We start from the raw sequence: 18,567 nt of genomic DNA on the forward strand, positions 1-18,567 counted from the left end.
TATATAATTCTCATATTTCTAACTGGAACGAATTATTTAGTTATAAGTTATTTGTTTTTTACAGGCCGTGTGCTGTCGGGGCGCACTTCCCTCACTACCCCTTCCCGAGAGCGTAACCCCATCCCCATCTCCTTCTGGGGTTGGTGAGTGTGAACGGCCTTAAAGTTGTCCTATTCAATCCCTGTTCAGGGATTGGGATGGCCTCTCGCTCTCTCTTTCCCCAATGGGACCACTGCAGATTTCTGCGTGTTATTCATCTGTTTCCCACAAGTTCTTTAATTCATGTATGTACTTTCTGTATATGCTTATCTTCTTACTTCTATCTTTACCTCACTCTCCAAATAACCTCTCTCTTTCCTTCCATCCCACTCCCCCCTCCCTGCTGGCATGCATGACAAGATAGGCTGAAGGATCACATTTTATTTTAACAATGGCTACGTTAAAGATTATATCTTATAATGTTAGGGGTCTTAATGTCGCTGCTAAGTGACACCAAATATTTTGTGAACTAAAACAAGCCACGTGTTCCATTGCCTTCCTTCAGGAAACGCATCTAACCCACACACCTGTTAATTAACATCACCCAACTTTCCGCAGTGGTACTATAGCCTATCGGACACCAATAAAGCTAAAGGAGTAGCCATTGGATTTTGCAGAAATGTATCCTTTAGGCTATCTGATAGGCTATCCTAACTAAACTGTCACACTTCGCTAAGGGACTTATTATCCTAGCGGGAGACACAAACATGCCATTAGACCCAACTATTGATACGTCCCAAGACCATTCTAATATCTCTTTCAAATGACTGATATTTGTTAAAAAAAGGCTTCTGGACCTTCAATTAATGGATGTATGGCGCCTCCTCCATCCCAAGGAGAATGATTTTTCACATTTTTCCACAAGACACCAATCCTACTCCAGAATAGACAATATATTCTTAGATCATTTCCACCTCCCCTTTTACAATCTACTCATATAAGCACCGCGTCTGTTTCAGACCATGCACCTGTGTCAATGACATTGACCATGTCTTCCTTACCACGGCATACCACCAACTGGAAACTTAATGACTCCCTTCTCTCTAATGAAGCTGAGGTTTCCATGTTAGCCTCTCATTTATAGCAATACTTTAAGGAAAATAAGCCCTCTGATACCTCTCCCTCCACCGTTTGGGAAGCTCATAAGGCTACTATTAGAGGCCGACTCATTGAGCTTGGTGCAAGGAAAAAAAGAGAACATGGTCAACAAATTAACCAGGTTTTACAACAGATAGCAGTTCTTGACAAACAGCACAAACTCTCTTTGCATATAGAGCACCTTCAATCCCTCACACTTAAACAAGAAGAATTAAAATCCCTCCTTTATAACGTTAAAAATGACTTATCATCTCTACCTCAAAAAGAGAGAAGAAACCGTATGCTTTCCTACTTGAAAGAAGCTAATCTTCCTAAATTGCCCATTTCTGTCCTTAAAGAAATGGAGGAGGACTTCTCGGTTGAGGAATTTCAGGCAGCATTGAAGTCCTCCCCATCCGGTAAAGCTCCTGGACCTGACGGGTTCACTATTTTATATTACAAAACATTCAGTGACATTTTGCTTCCTCGCCTCTCTGCGTATGCAAATTCTATCTCTCAATCTTCATGACTACGCCCAGAATCACTTTCAACTCATATCACAGTCATTCCTAAACTTGATAAGGACCCCACCCTATGTAACAGCTTCAGGCCAATATCATTAATAAACGTTGACATTAAATTATTTGCCAAAGTAATGGCAAATCGCCTACTCCCCCTATTACCCAGTTGGATCTCGGCAGACCAATCAGGTTTCATACCCAATAGAGAAGCAATAGACAATTCCCTTAGTGCAATCTCTCTAATCCAATATGTTCAGAGATGCACCCAGCCCACCCTACTGCTTTCCATCGATGCAGAAAAAGCATTTGATAGGGTGGACTGGGAATATCTTAAGATGACCTTACGACACTTTGGTCTGGGTCTTAAAATGTTCCATTGTATTTCATCCCTTTACTCTAATCCCTCAGCACAAATTAGAATTAATGGAACGTTAAGTGTCCCCTTTGTCTTACATAATGGAACTAGGCAGGGCTTCCCCCTCTCCCCTCTCCTCTTTGCTATTACTTTAGAACCCTTCTTAGCTACAATTAGGAATAATGTTAATATCAAAGGCATACAAATAGGTAACAGATCCCATAAATACGCAGCCTATGCAGATGATGTACTATTTTTTATTCAACAGCCACGTATTTCGATTCCCAGCTTGATGTCTGCATTTTCCACGTTTCACTCAATTTCTAACTTCAAAATAAACTTATCCAAATCCAAAATTTTAAACATTAATATCCCCAAGTCCAAAGCTCTTTCTCTCAAACCCCTTTTTCCCTTCAAATGGGAACCAAAATGCATGAAATACCTAGGTATTTATCTCACTTCTAGTCTCCAATCCCTTTTTCGATACAATTATATCCCCTTGCTAAATAAGATTAGAGATGACAAAAGTGCTCTAGCCTATCACACACATGGTTGGGGAAAGTGAATATCATTAAAATGAATATATTACCTCGCATTCTCTTTATCTTTCAAATGCTCCCATTGGGAGTACCATTGGGGTTTTTTACTATTTTACAAACCATGATTTCCCGATTTATTTGGAAGACCAGCCATTCCAGAATATCCAGAGGGTTATTGTTTCGCTCCAAATGCTCAGGTGGTCTGGCACTTCCTAATTTTAAAGCATATTATCAAGCGGCTGTTTTGGCCAGACTGGCTGATTGGAAATATGCTCTTAACTCGAAATTGTGGGTACAAATTGAATATTTTTTAAGTGGCATAGATCTCTCAATAGCTCCTTGGATACCCCGTTCTTACAGGAATCTTGCTCGAACTACCTCGGCTCTTACCATATCCTCTTTAGATATATGGGACGCCATACACAAAAAAATTTTCATGGAATTATGACTCTCCCCTATTACCTCTCCTCAACCATAAATATTTTCTAACAGGTCTACTTGACCCAGGCTTTAAATCATGGAGGTCGGAAGAACCTCTCTTACTACATCATATTCTCAATGGCAATGTACATAAACCATTACATGTGATCCTCGCTCCTAAACTTGCCACGTTTCTAGATAAATGGAGATACCAACAACTACAGCACTTCTTAAGTTCCCTTCCTAATCTGCTTAGGGGTATAAGTGATTTAAATGATATAGAAGTAATATTTTACCCAAAAAACCCTCCTCTACACAGTATTTCTCTCTTTTACAAAGCTCTTATTGCTCTCCAAAATCCCGACTTTCCACCTTTCCTAGCTAATTGGTAAACTGATCTGGAGTCTTCCCTTACTGACAACCAAAAGGATAAGATCTTACAATTAGCCCATACTTCATCCCTAGCACCAAAAATGTCAGAGGTCAACTATAAATTGCTCACTAGGTGGCATTACACCCCAGCTAGATTACACCAAATGTTCCCCGCCAGTTCCCCATTGTGCTGGAGGAACTGTGGGAACAAAGCTACTCATGCGCACATATGGTGGTTTTGCCCACTTATTCGATCATATTGGGATGTCATTCGCGATTTGATCATCCAGATCTCTGATGTCAATATACCCAACGATCCATGGACTATCCTTTTCCATGCTACAAAAACTCCCATGAGTTTGTATAAATGATCAATCATTCCTCATCTACTGAACACTGCCAAAGCCTTAATTCCCACTGTTTGGGGCCAACCAACAACCCCTTCTATAAAAGTTTGGCTACAAATGGTTGACAACGTACACCTTATGGAGAGTATTACCCAAAATATTAGAGGTACCTCCAAGAAACATTCTCTAATCTGGGATTCTTGGATAAAATTTCAGTCCACCTCCTCTTATAAGGACCTTATAACACAAACCCCTTAAATCTGTCAATTAAACTTAACCATTTAAATTATATAACTTCCAAAACTCCCCCCCTTTTACCTTCTCTTCTTTTACCTCTCATTCTTTTCTTTAATCTCATCTATTCTCTTTCCTATCATCTCTTTTTTCCTACTTATTCTTTGTTGTCTTCTCTTATTCTTTATTCTCCTTAAACCAAAGCTTTATTTTTTCTCTGATTACGTTTAGATTAAAGTGCTCACACAGTAAGAATCCTTTTTCTAATTAGATAGCATAATAACTCTTTGTCTTATTCCAGAGACATTTAATGTATTGCTAGCTTACTTCTAATTGGTGTATTATGTGAGTACTGAAACCTATGTTATTATGATACTGAAAATATTTTCTATCTTGAGATATATGTATATCTTTGTTATATTTTTCTTCAATAAAAATTTACTAAACAACAAAGGTTTCAGAGTAAACTGTTGTAGGGATTTTCTTGGTGCGGAGACCCCGTGGAATCATTTGTTCACCCAAGTGTTGATTCAAGCTGGTGAGATCCCACCACAGGTTTACCTCCATTTTCATAATGCAAAGAAGCTTGTTAAACTTGGCTTCCCAAGCTGTAAAATCCAATGCTTTTGCAGAGTGAACTGGTTTTATCTGCATTGTACACTTTTCAATAAACATGAAGATTTTTAGGAGCAGCAACTGGTTGTGTGAATCATCTTAATGCATTACTTCTTATAGACGAATGACTGTTTATCAAGCATCCGTGAGCTCTGCTGACATTTTTGTGTATGGGTAGTAGCACTGTTTCTTGCTTGTGTTGCATTAAAGTGATTGTAAAGTCTTGTTTCTATATTTTTTTAAATATCAAACATGTTATACTTACCTCCTATTTGCAGTGGATTTGCACAGAGGAGCCTGGATCCTCCTCTTCTCCTCCTCTTCTTGGGTCCCTCTTTGCTGCTTCTGGCCCCTCCCTCTTATTGAGTGCCCCTACAGAAAGCAGCTTGCTATGGGGGCATCAGAGCCGAGCTGCAGTTCTGTGTGTCCATTCAGACACGGAGCTGCTGTTTGGCCTGTCCCTCTCTCTCCTGATTGGCTAACTGACTTTGATTGACAGCCGTAGGAGCCAATAGTGTCGCTTCTGTGTCTCAGCCAATCAGGAGGCAGAGTCAGGGATGATCGAGGGACTTGTGGACATCACTGGATAGAGATGGGGCTCAGGTAAGTATTAAGGTGCTGAGGGGGGCTGCTACACACAGAAGGATTTTTATCTTAATGCATAGCATGCATTAAGATAAAAAAAAACCTTCTGCCATTACAACCAATTTAAGCAAATTCAATTGTTTATGACTCAATTTCAGCAGTTAAATAGAATCCAAAAATGTTGTTATGATTTCAGAGTTAGGTTGGGAGAACAAATGATCATCTTTTAGATTGTATAGTTTACTATAAAAGATATTAGCTGTGAAAAAACATAGGAAATACCTATATGTCATGCACTCTGAATCAAAGTAAATAAATTACAATTAAAATTGTGCTGAAAAACCTCTAAGGAGCAGCTGGTAGTGAGACCAAAGGTCTAATAATGTGTTAAAGAAATGAAATAAATTTCATACCGTGCTCTAAATAACCAAATATGCATACATAAACAATAATAGTGCTAAAAATCATCAGTGAATTCATAGACATACGTGCTGAAACAATAATAATAAATAATGAATGTCCAATATAAAAGATTTTTAAAGAAAATTAGATTTCACTGATGACGTCAGACATCACTGATGATGTCAGACGTTACTGACAAAACGTGTCGGGTTGTAAGGCACGTGATACGTCACTTCCACTAGTTGGAGCGCAGGGGGAATGCAAACGGCTTGCCTGCATGTTTTGAACTGGGCAAATTGCTTTTATCGTGTTTTATGTCGATGCCTCGTATGGAATAAGAGGAATTTTTACATACTACCCAGTGAGGAGCCTCTTCTTCTTTTTTAATATATGATCAATTTGTTGGAGTTCATCGTGCCGAGGACCGGTCTCTCCTCAGAAGACATACTGGTATCTGTGCCTGGTTTGACTACCTGTAATGGATGTCAAATTCTTCTGGTGAGTAGATTGTTTGCCTGGTGGTGGTGGAAGATGCTATCTATCTAACCCAGTCTGCAAAGATTCTCATCACTCGTGTTGATAGAAGATTTTGGTGGTGGTCTATGAACATTTAATATCAATCTAATTTTCTTTGGAAATCATTTATATTAGACATTTATTATTTATTATTATTGCTTCAGTGCGTATGTCTATGAATTCACTAATGATTCTTAGTACTATTATTGTTTATGTATGCATATTTGGTTATTTAGAGCACGGTATCAAATTTATTTCTTTAACACAATAGATGTTAAATGTATTTGCTATTCCTTGTGGGTGACATAACTTCTTCCCTGTAAGAGGATACAATAGGTAGGGTATTTTTGGTTTAATCACTCTCTCTTGAGCTGCCAATAATTTACCTGCCTTGTTACCATGTTGGTGAAAGTTTGATTTCAAAGTTCTAAAATAGCAATCATGATAGAGAGTAAAAAGGCTTGGCGTTCATGCTTGGCTTGGGTTAGTTGTGAACTGGTAAATTTAATAGGATGGGGGCGTGGCCTGGAGCCGTTCCAAGATGGACGTGTAGACCGGGAGCTCCCGTCCATGAGATCCAGCTACTTTAGCTTTTAAGCACTTATAACAGCCTACAAGATGGTGAGAACATCCCGCAGCACCTCAGAGATGAGATCCCGCTCCCCCAGGGGACAAGAAATGCAATTAGGCAGACAGATCCCGGAGATCTTCCGCTCGCGACCTACTGAAAGTATGCAGACCTCCCAAGCAGCCTCCTCACATGAGTCCCGCTCCCCGAGCGTCAGCCCCCGCCGCTCCAGAGCTCAGAGCTCGGCTGGATCGCTTATAGATCAGAGGCATCCTCAAGCTGTCACTATTGATGACCTCTGCAGTGTCGCAGCTGACATAAATTCCACACTTATGGCAGCCATTACGGACATGAGATCTGATCTGCAGGCCATGTCACTCAGAGTAGAGGAAGTAGAAATAACCCAAATGTGCCATGACTCCTCACTCTGTCATATACAGCAAGTTACTGATTCCCACGCTGTCCATCTTAGGGACATAAATCGACACATGGAGGACCTCGACAATCGAGGCAGACGCCACAATCTTAGGGTGAGAGGGGTCCCGGAATCGATTGATCCCACCCAGCTGAGCCAGACGGTCATTACATTGTTCAATGAACTCATGGAAAGACCCCCAGACACACCGATCACATTTGAAAGAATTCACAGAGCACTGCGCCCGAGGGGGAGAGACGCTGACCCCCCCAGGGATGTAGTGTGCTGCCTTACAGATCCTACGCTCAGCCAGAAACCACAACCAAGCGACCATTCAAGGTTCTGTAGTGAAAATCTACCAAGACCTATCCAACATAACCCTACAACATAGGAGAGAAATATGGCCCTTACTAGAAGTCCTTAGGACTAGGTCCATAATATACAGATGGAAGTTCCCATTTGGTCTCTCAGTCTCTCATCAGGGGCGTACAGCACTCCTTAGAGTGCCTGAGGACCTGGATCATTTTTGCTCTCAACTGGATATCCCACTAATGGACCTACCGGACTGGTACAGTGATTTTCGCCCCTCCCCCCTCAAACGAGCTACCTCCATGGATGGAGTCACAGAGGCGGGAAACTTCAATATCGGCCGCCGCCGACCTCATCCACTACCCCCTCGATCCCCACTGAGAGACCAGAGCGCTCCAAGGAATGGTAGTCCTAGAGCTTCACCTGCTCACTGTAGGACTCGCATCACCTAATCAGGTACTTATGAACTTCCTCACTCATCCACATGATACAGGGACCCAAACTACATGCTCAACACCCCATCTGCAGTATTCAAGTTACTCCTCTTTTCCTTCTCATACATGTCTGAGACTTTTCTCTGTGCTGCCACCTGCTCCGACGGACTCTTGAGACCCAGATCTCACCCGCTAAAAACCAGGCTGATCGCAGAACCGAGCCATATCACTCCTCACCAATATACCTAATATACACTGGTACACTGTTCTGATCAGGATAACAGAAAACAAGACGGATTACAGTTCCACATTATTTAAAGTGTCTAGAATGAACTTTTACACCCTGAAAAAGACTCAACGAGCACCCGCTGGCAATCCCAAACACAAAAAGACCTATTCTTTGCATCAAAAACTCAGTCCTTCCAAGATAGTCAACAAAGGACAGGTTCCAGTTTAATCCGGATTCATCGACAAAGATTGGCCCCGAATGAACAATCAGTGAACAACGCCACTCCTAACTAAAGCCTTTGATAAACTTTCTAACTAACCTCTACATTCACCCACCTTTCACTTCTTATTTCTCCATACCCTCCCTTGATCCTACTAACTAAGTTAGGGTTTACCCTAACCACCCCCTCCCTTCCCTTTCCCCACCCTCCCCTCCTTTCTTCTGCCTAAGGCTCCCCACTTTGGAAATGCTAGTCGTTTGTATCTAGTAGTATTGCCTACGTTAAACCACTCAATCTTTTTTTACCCTGGATAACTGTTTTTTTTTAATTTTTTATATATAGAATAATGAACCTCTAGACATCGATCGATCGCCTGGAACACGAGGGAGACATGATCAGGTAAGATGTCCACATCTCTTCCCACCAATCCTAGTCACACCACACACATAAAAGCAAATTCATACTTCAAAATGGGTCAAAACGCACAATACCTGATCAGGTTTGACGAAGTACATACACATAATTTTACCCAGCGGATCTGGGCTGAGCATATCTCCCTCGAAGTAGGACAACAGATTCCATTAATTTCCTCCCGCTTTCCTCACAGGTCAATCTCCAATAAGGATAATGTTAGTTTCCTCTATTGTTGTAGTCATGTTTATAAGTCAAGATTTAGTTATGTGGATTCACACATCCCGCAGTTGAAATTTACTAGTTACACCGTTCTATGACATAACTGTTCTATACCCCATGATTTAAAGTTTTAAATTACAAGTGTTCAAACTGCTTACTTACTGATAAAAGGCCTCACATCCAAACACACGCAAACTACCATCTACTCCTCTCCCCCCATGAATAATACCTAAATCTAAATAGTCATGGCAATAATGCATTGATATGTCTACACAACTTGCCACTCTGAAAGTAACACCAATCTTCCCCGCATGACTCCCCTTTATATACTAGATGTAGATTCATTGTACTGTCACATCTGCACATACACTCTGCAATGCTACCAAAACCCACAGATGCGCTCACCATCCTTGTTCACATCCTAATAACACTACCTGCCACCTCCTTACGCGATACACATGACCTCACAGGGACACAGTGCTCCCTCCATTAACCGAACGTCGTCTGCTACCCCCGACAACAGCGGACTCTGGTAGCCCTTGCTGACCCAAACCGGCATCCCCCACTAAACTGAGAGGGATTGCAGGCAATCCCAGCAACCGGTACCAATACCTAATTCCCCCTCTGGGGAACCCCTCTCTCTTTTCCCCCTAAAAAACCCACACCCGCTTCCTTAAGGGCTCCTTTATAAACAGAATGATCACGTTGTGCAACATTTACAGTCCCAACACAGCCCAGGTCCCCTTTCTACAATCAGTGACCAAACAAATAACCTCCTTCCAAGAAGGCATCTTAATCCTAGGGGGGGATTTTAACGTCCCCCTAGACCCCCTTCTAGATTCTTCATCGGGCAGATCTCATTTACCCTACAGGGCATTACGACAAATCCGACGATGTCTCCAAGACCTGACACTACATGACTCCTGGAGGACACTCCACCCTAAAGACAAAGACTACACCTATTACTCAGCCCCCCATAATAAATATTCACGCATTGACTACCTTTTTATCACACAACAAGATCTCCCTATCCTGAAGTCAGCAACCATATACCCGATGACGCTCTCAGACCACCATCCTATTTCAATGACCCTCACATTCCCAGACAAAATCAATAACACATACATATGGAAACTACATACTTCCATATTGACAGACAAGACAAATGAAAATGTGATTGGTGAATGCCTGTCCAATTACTTCAAAGAGAATGACACACCAGACACATCAAAGTTAATACAGTGGGAGGCACACAAATGTGATATACGAGGCAAACTGATTTCTATAGCAGCAGCACTAAAAAAGACAAAAAAAGCACAACTAGCAGCCTTATTTGCCAAACTGAAAAAATTAGAAATGATTCATAAGCACATTAGCCCAGCAAACGCTCTTCGAACTGACAGAAACCCGTACACTCATTCAGGAAGAACTGAAATATAATCTTAAAAAAAATTACACTCTTTCTCAAAAGCTCTTTTATGAGTACGGGAACAAGAACAGTCATCTCCTCGCACAAGCGCTGCGCAAGAAAAAATTCAACAACACGATCCATCAGTTACACTCTCCTACAGGTACAATCCTCTCCAACAATAATGACATAGCCTCGGAATTTTAAAAATATTATTCCTCCCTTTACAACCTTAGCAATACGACCCCCCCAATGACACCCCTTACCATGAGATTCAAAGAACTCACTTCGTTCCTAGACCAATTTGCACCAGGTAAAATTTCCAAAGATGAGGCATCCGCCCTAGAAGCCCCAATCACCATCTCAGAATGGGAACATGTGATCAAGCAACTAAAACCCGGGAAAAGCCCGGGCCCAGACGGACTTTCCGCATTATATTATAAGACATTTTCAAAAATCCTTCAAACTCCCTTTCTAAAACTGTATATAAAAAGGCTGCGCTGCTAGTAGTGAGTGAGTGCAAAAGTAAATCACTTATATAACCACAACTAATGCACCCATATGTGATGAATAAAACAGCGAAGAAAGAATTAAATTTAAAATTAAAATATTAACAAAAATTCCAAAATAACTCATATTTTAGCATGAGAGGTCAGATTCAAAAACGGATGAAGTAAGCAAAGTCCATAAAGAGAGTTCCTTGCTGGGAAAGTCTTTCAAAACAAAAAAATACACCAGTCATCCAAACGATGTGAGGCATGCAGTATTGTCACCCTTAGGAGCGTGATGACAGGAAAGTTCCTCCACCTCAAAACCAACTGCCCCTTACCAGATCAATTGATCTCTTGTTAGGGAGATCGTGTGAGCATGTGGCTGTGTCCCCCAGCCACAGGGTCTCTGCTGGGAGTGAATGTCAAAGGGTCACCACTCAGGGGGTCCTCTAAAAGGTGCATGAGCACTCAGTCCCCATGGATATAAATAAGAGAGAAAACTCCATAGCATAACACAGTTTACCAGTTTAATAAAAAAATTAAGAAACACACTTACAAATTGGTCGTTTCAATTCACGTATTAAAATCACAAGCCGGCCGGCTCAAAGCTGCTGCCCGTTTTTATATACAGTGTTAATAAGTGGAGGTTGTCTCACATTTATGGTTGCAGCAGCATTAATTAACTTTTGTTCACAATATACACATTTATCTTTATTGATCAAATCTAGGGATAGCGCAGTTTTTTTTTTTGGTTTGAATTCCCTTTCTAAAAGCCTTCAACTCTCTTTCTCCCACTAATCCACTCACTCGGGGGATGCTTGAAGCCCACATTGTGGTCATCCCCAAAGATGGAAAAGACCCCACACAAGCAGGGAACTATAGGCCAATATCATTATTAAATTCGGACATTAAATTATTCTCCAAAATTCTAGCAAACAGACTACTTCCTCTCCTCCCCTCCATTATTTCACAAGACCAAGTAGGCTTTATCCCTGGATGCGAAGCCAGGGATAACACCATCAAAGCCATCAATCTCCACCACCTGACCACCCAAACTAACCAAAAGGGCTTCTTCCTATCTCTAGATGCGGAGAAGGCATTTGACAGAGTATCATGGGACTATATGATGGAGGTTCTCCATGCCTTTGGTGTAGGCCCTCACATGATTGGTTTGATTCTTTCATTATATGCAAACCCCTCAGCCAGGGTCCGGGTTAACAACACTCTGTCAAATGCCTTCCCCATCAGCAACGGGATGAGACAAGGCTGTCCTCTGTCCCCTATCCTTTTTTGTATTGACCCTTGAGCCTTTTCTCCATAAAATAAAACTCCACCCAGATATACCGGGATTCCAAACGCAAACAAAGAAATACAAATATGCCGCTTTTGCGGATGACATACTACTATTTCTTACAAACCCTTTGATCACCATACCAACTATCCTATCGGAATTCAAAAAATTTCAATCCCTTTCCAACCTTAAAATTAACCTCACTAAATCGCATTCCCATAATATCTCACTCCCGCAAAATCTAGTGGACCAATGTAAAGAGAGCTTCCCCTTCCATTGGAAAAACGACTCAATTACATACCTGGGCATACAACTCACATCCAAACTAGCTGACCTTTATACTAAAAACCATCTCCCCATTTAAATACACTGTCCTCTGACCTTAAACAATGGAACAAACCCTTATTCTCCTGGTTCGGCAGGGCAGCCATCCTAAAAATGAATGCTCTGCCGAGACTTCTATACATGTTACAAACGATCCCCGTCCACATCCCACCCTCCTTCTTCAAGACCTACAGACAAGTATGCTCCAACTTCCTCTGGAGTGACCGGACACACAGAATTAGTTACAATCAACTCATTTGTGCAAAACACCTAGGTGGCATTGGACTCCCAAACCTTCGAAATTACCAAACCGCTACCCTTCTTACCAGAATAGTAGACTGGAATGTACATGCTCCCTACAAGGACTGGATTGCTCTGGAAGCCTCCTTTTCAAACCTGCCCCTGCACTCACTCCCTTGGATTACTCACCGTCACATCCCATTACACATCCGCCTCCATCCTTTGATAGGGCCCACCCTACAATGCTTTCACCAGACGTGTAAACGCATGGATCTATCCTCCACCCCTGGACCACTGACTCCAATAAAACTAAATCCAGACTTTCCCCCAGGAATGCACCATCTATTCCTTGACAATCACTGGTCATCGGACCAAATCAGAGCCCACCAATTCTTCCACCAAGGCGAGATACTCACTGCAGCCCAGATTTCCACATAACAAGGAAAAATGCCGATACCCCCATGGACATATCTACTAATAGCCCACTATTTTAAATCCCTAAACAAAGACTCTAAATGCTCAAGACCAATCTCCCCCTTTGAAGATCTCTGCACTAAAACAACACCCCAAATTCACCTCATATCCTATATACACAACCTCCTCTTTGCTGACCTCAAAGCCAACTAAACCTTAGCCTACAAAAAATGGGACTCTGAACTTTCCATAACACTCACGGAAGAGAATTGGGAAAACATATTCAAAATCATTCACAAAGGCTCAATGAACGTTACCACCCAGGAAAATGGATTTAAAATCCAATCCACATGGTACCGTACTCGTGCATTGCTACACAAGTTCAAACCTGACATCCCCAAGACCTGTTGGAGATGCCACCAAGATAGAGGTACTTTACTCCACATCTGGTGGTCATGTCCCCCTCTGCAGCACTTCTGGTCAGATGTCTGCCGCATAACTGCCCAGGTCACCTCCTACAGTATAGATCTAACCCCAGCCTAATTCCTTCTCTACCACTCGCTCTTACCACATTCTTCCTATTATAAATCCCTTACCATGCATATGATAAACGCTGAGAAACAATGCATCCCCATCCATTGGCACTCAACACAGTTTCTGACTCTCAAAGAATGGCTCACAAGACTACAAAAAGTTGCCGAAATGGAAAAACTCATTCATATCTCACGAGATACTCCAACAAAATTTAGCCATAAGTGGGCAGGCTGTACACATTTTCAGACATCAGATGAATACTCTACTATTATGAAATCACCTGCTTAGGGAGAGTGTCCATCCCCGAAAAATGCACTCAAATCCTTAAAACTACACCCCGTTCATTAGCAACTGAATGAAAGTATTTAAGGGAAGCCATAGACGATCAACCCCTTTTACCCCTCCTCCACCAACCTTGCCCCCCCTCTTTCAAATCCCACCCCCTCCCTCCCCCCATATAAAACTCCATTTGAGAGCCACCTAATTGAGCATTATCCTCACTTCACAAGGCTGTGACACACCTGCCCTGAACCCTACTACAGGTTGACAATAATCAAATCCACCTTCTTCAACTACGAAACATATTTTCTTTCTCATACTCACACCACTGCCTACCTCCCTTATCGACAAAGTCCTCCTCCTGTAATACCTACCCCATTGACTTATACGGACACCAACTACATAACATACAAATCTCAGCCTTGATACTCACCTTCGCCCCAGAGATTATACGGGTAGACCAGCTGAGAGGGTGCCTTAGTCACGGATGAGCCAGTGTCAAAGTATCTGTTTCTTTTATGTACAACGATACAACAAACTGCTGTAACTTTTCATTGCTATACTACTGTTTTCGTTTACTTGTATATGCTCTCTATTTTGCTTCAATAAAGAAATTATTATAAAATTAAAAAAAAAAAAAATTTGATAGGATGTTCTTTTTTTGGAGATTTACAGCTGTTTTGTAGAGACAAGAAGTGTATCTATCTGCTGTGTCCTCTGCTTTTTGGCAACAATACTCATTTTTGGAGAAATACAGTGAGCATATGCTTTGTGCTCATTTCACAATATGAAGGAGTTAGCAACAGAGGGTTTGTTAATTTCAAAGTACTCTGAATTGACCTTGGATAATTATCCTTTTTGACTGAGACATCAAGTAAGTATCATTATGCTACATAGTGAATTTACCTTTGCTACCTCTCCTACTGTGCCAGACACTGGCACATGATCTGTCGAGGTTGTGAATTCCATGACTTTCATGACTTTCATGAAATTCAGACTTAGATATGTTATGCAAAAGTTTGTCAGTCAAAGTTAAATTGATTCCAGAGTATGTGAGGTGATAATGTGAAAATAAAATACAATCTTTCTCTGTGTAGTGTTGACATCTCCATACCACATAGGGATTTGATGACAAGAGGACTCGATCCAGCGAGGTTCTACAAGATTTATTGCGATCAGTATTAGACACATCTAAGAGACTATCTGGCACTGTGTTGAAGACCCCATAAATAAACAAATAACTTCAGCACACATTATTTACTTTTTTCCATTTTTCTTTTTAAAAAAAAGAGAGCTGTTTTACATTTGTGAGGTACACATTGACAATTGTATACTTAGCATTGTTAATCTCACAAACTAAGTTGATATACCTGCCAGAATCATCCGTTAGATTTGTTATGTGAGTGAAAGCTACTGAGTCTTTCCCAACATTCAATACATCTCTCTATTTTAACATCCTGTTAGGCATAGACACACATAGAAAGTGTCTATGGGAAAGCTTAGGAGGTTTCTGATTATTAAATGGGTCTCTTGAAGACACAGGACATCACACTGCAAGGCATAGGCTTCTCCTTGATCATATATCGCTTAGCTGGGCTGTTAAGTCATTTTATCTTCAAAGAGGAAACTTTAAAGTTCATGATTTCAAATGGGTGATCAGAGATGCATAATAATCTCTCAACGAGAGTAGGCCAAGCTGACCTAGAGTGACAGTAAATGTTATTACCTTGTGGTGTCATCATAGGCAAAACTTTCATTGTGACTAGAGGGATGTAACAATACTGATGTTCTTGCTGCAATGGGCTGCAATGTCATCAGAAAGAGTCCCAGTGAGACAGGCAGTGTATCCTTAAAATGGAAAGCTCAACAAACATACATAGAAACATACATAGAAAACCAATAGAAACAAAGTTTAAAATATTTCAAAAATGTACACATCATCCTTGCGCAGGGGCAATGCTAATCTTCTCTATATTGTTCCAATTTTAGTATATGTCCTGCTAAAGTGAGAACTGCATATGCTTTCTTTTTTGGACCTAGAGTATCCTTGACCTGCCTTTAGAATGCTCTGTACTTGTGCTTTTCTAGTTCTTGACCTTGACTTTGATCCTGCTCATGATTTGGTACTGCACTGACCATTTAATGCTGACCTTGGCCTGCTCAGTGACTTTGCTACTGTCTTTTACTTGATCCCACGCCACCCTGCAGGAGCCTGGCCACGGCTGCTCTAAGATCCCGCTATAAACACCTATAAGTGCTTTTGTTGAATGCCTTTTGAGGTATGAGCAAATTAAATATGAACCATTCCCATTGAACACAAAGAAATGTTTTGCAATTCTAAAAGGTTCTGACCATTTTAATGCAGAAACAATACATTGTTTCAAGCATCTGTTACAAATGAACTGTTTAGAGATCATATGGCCAAGTTTAGCAACATTTAGCAATTCACATGGTTGATGATTAAAATGGGCACAGCTAAGTATGCAGGCATTACTTATATGTGCCTGTTTTAATCATCAACCATGTGAGTTGCTAAATGTTGTACCTTCATTAAATGTAACCATATTGCTTCACGCAATATGGTTACACGTGCCTCTCTTCTCTTTTATACTCTGTAGCTCCATCTGGATTTTGCTTCTAATCCCCTTGTGGAGGCTGCCATTTGTGGATGGACATTTTATGGTTACACAACATCACATTACTATAATCTTTTATATGGACTATAAACTGAAGGACCTATGAATAAATGGTTGTGGAATGAATCATTTGAGTTTCCATTATTTCTCATGGGGAGATTCACTCTGATATACAAGTGCTTTGGATTACAAGCATGTTTCCAGAACAAATTATGCTTGCAATCCAAGATTTTACTGTATATCAATATAAAAGTGCTTTGTTAAAATTATATATACTGTATACACTCACAATTAGCTTATCTTGTTTACAGCAATATTTTAGCCTCAGTGGTACTCCTAATACAAGTTTGCTCACCTCGTTCTGGGTCTTGGAGACACCAGAAGTGACATTGCAGGCTCCGTCCAATGTGTTGCATCACTAGTCACGTGACTTCCTCAGGGAGCCTGTACAAACATGAGGTTTCATACAATTGTTGCAAATATATTTTTTGTTATGTCACAAGGATATGTTTATGGTTATATATAATTTATTTACATTAAAGCATCACTTTTTAAGAAATGTTTTACTAAATGCAGCTGGAAGTTTTGTGAAAATGATAGCAAGTGCCTAATGTGCTCAGAAAAGTGATGTACAATGATGCAGCAATGTTTTGTACGTTCAAATGCATTAACATACTGTATACTGATTGTTATTGGACAAATCATGAAAAACAGTTGATATTTTGAAAAAAAGATATTTACATAGCATGTACCTATGGCATTCCCTAGATCACCAAAGATAGTACCTCCCTTTCACAGCAGAATTGTTTTACTTTGACTATGAAGGTGATGCATTGGGGGATGTGGGTTAAATAATGTATTCAGTGAACTTATAAAAGACCCTTCTGGAGCCTGGGTGTGCATGGGAAATACAGGGAGGGGTGCAGCCATCTCTCCTCAACACACAGCAAATAGTAAGTGAAATTCAGCCTTGCTAACAGTCAGGCTTCTAGAACACCAGATTGCTTTGATGGTGAATTAATCTTCTTGGCTGTGATTTTATAATTCCAATTGTGCTGTTACTCAGGGTAACTGGAGTCACAGCAACAGTGTCTCAGCTCCTCACTGCTATCCCTATATGCTTGACTCACTGAATTCAATTAGATTTGTTTTGAAACCACTGACACTAGTGATTTTAGACTAGCAGCTTAGCACTTACCAATGACCATAAGGGTGCATCACTGTATTGACTGTTAATGTAACCGGAACCTTTTTATTACCAAAAATGTAAAGGGACACTTCTTCACTGATTAAAAAATACAGGAGTATTACATTACTAACTATTAATGTAATCAGGCATTTCTCTACTGAATAACAAAGTATGTGGTGCTTTTCCATTGACTGACAATGTAATGGTATTCTTCTCCACTGACCAGCAATGTATGGGGGGGGGGGTTCTTCACCACTTACCAGCAATGTAAGGGTGAATTTCTGTGTTGACTAACAATACAATATATGTCTTCTGTAAGAGAAGCATTTACACTGATTATCAATGTAGAGGGTAGCATTTACACTCAGGGCCAGTGCTACCTTTAAGCAAGGTAGGTGCCGACCTAGAGTGCACATCAGTTGGGGGTGCTGTCAATGGCATAGTGTGGTGGGGGGCAGATTCCAGAAGCTCTGTTAGTTCCAGAAGTCCATGTTTGGTGGCTGCAGCAAACAGTGGCATCCTTGTGGTGCAGGCGGACCGGCATCCATCCCCACGCGGCAGGTGTTTAGGACGGGGCGGAGGGCAGATAGGCCTGAGAGCCCAGAACTCGGGAGAAGAGCTCCCCTGCCTTCTCCTTGATCTCGCCCCCCTAACCCCGCCCCCCCCTAAAATGCGAAAAGCAGTGGGAGCAGAAAACCCTGCACTTCCAGAGCATGGACTCCTCCTTCTTCCTCTCTAACATGAGGCCCGGAGGACAGACTGACTGGGGGCCCAGAGAATGGGTAGAGTGGCAGGCTTCAAGGGAGCCACTGGAAGGATCAAAGCACACCCAGATCCAGGAGACAGACTGGCATGAAAGGTACCATACACTGGTCATCATACAGAAACCTATTTGCAGACAATGGGACAGAGGAGACATACTACCCTAGCC

General features: G+C 41.2%; 1 non-coding gene across 1 annotated transcript; it reads right to left on the bottom strand.

The window, feature by feature from the left end:
* Window positions 1-15,717: 15,717 nt before the first annotated feature.
* LOC141130704 (U6 spliceosomal RNA) lies at window positions 15,718-15,824 on the bottom strand. The gene has a single exon (XR_012242472.1). It is a non-coding gene; the product is annotated as a U6 spliceosomal RNA (small nuclear RNA).
* Between the last annotated feature and the right edge of the window lie 2,743 nt (window positions 15,825-18,567).

The sequence above is a fragment of the Aquarana catesbeiana genome, linkage group LG02, assembly GCF_042186555.1.
Source record: "Aquarana catesbeiana isolate 2022-GZ linkage group LG02, ASM4218655v1, whole genome shotgun sequence".
In the NCBI taxonomy this organism is placed as follows: domain Eukaryota; kingdom Metazoa; phylum Chordata; class Amphibia; order Anura; family Ranidae; genus Aquarana; species Aquarana catesbeiana.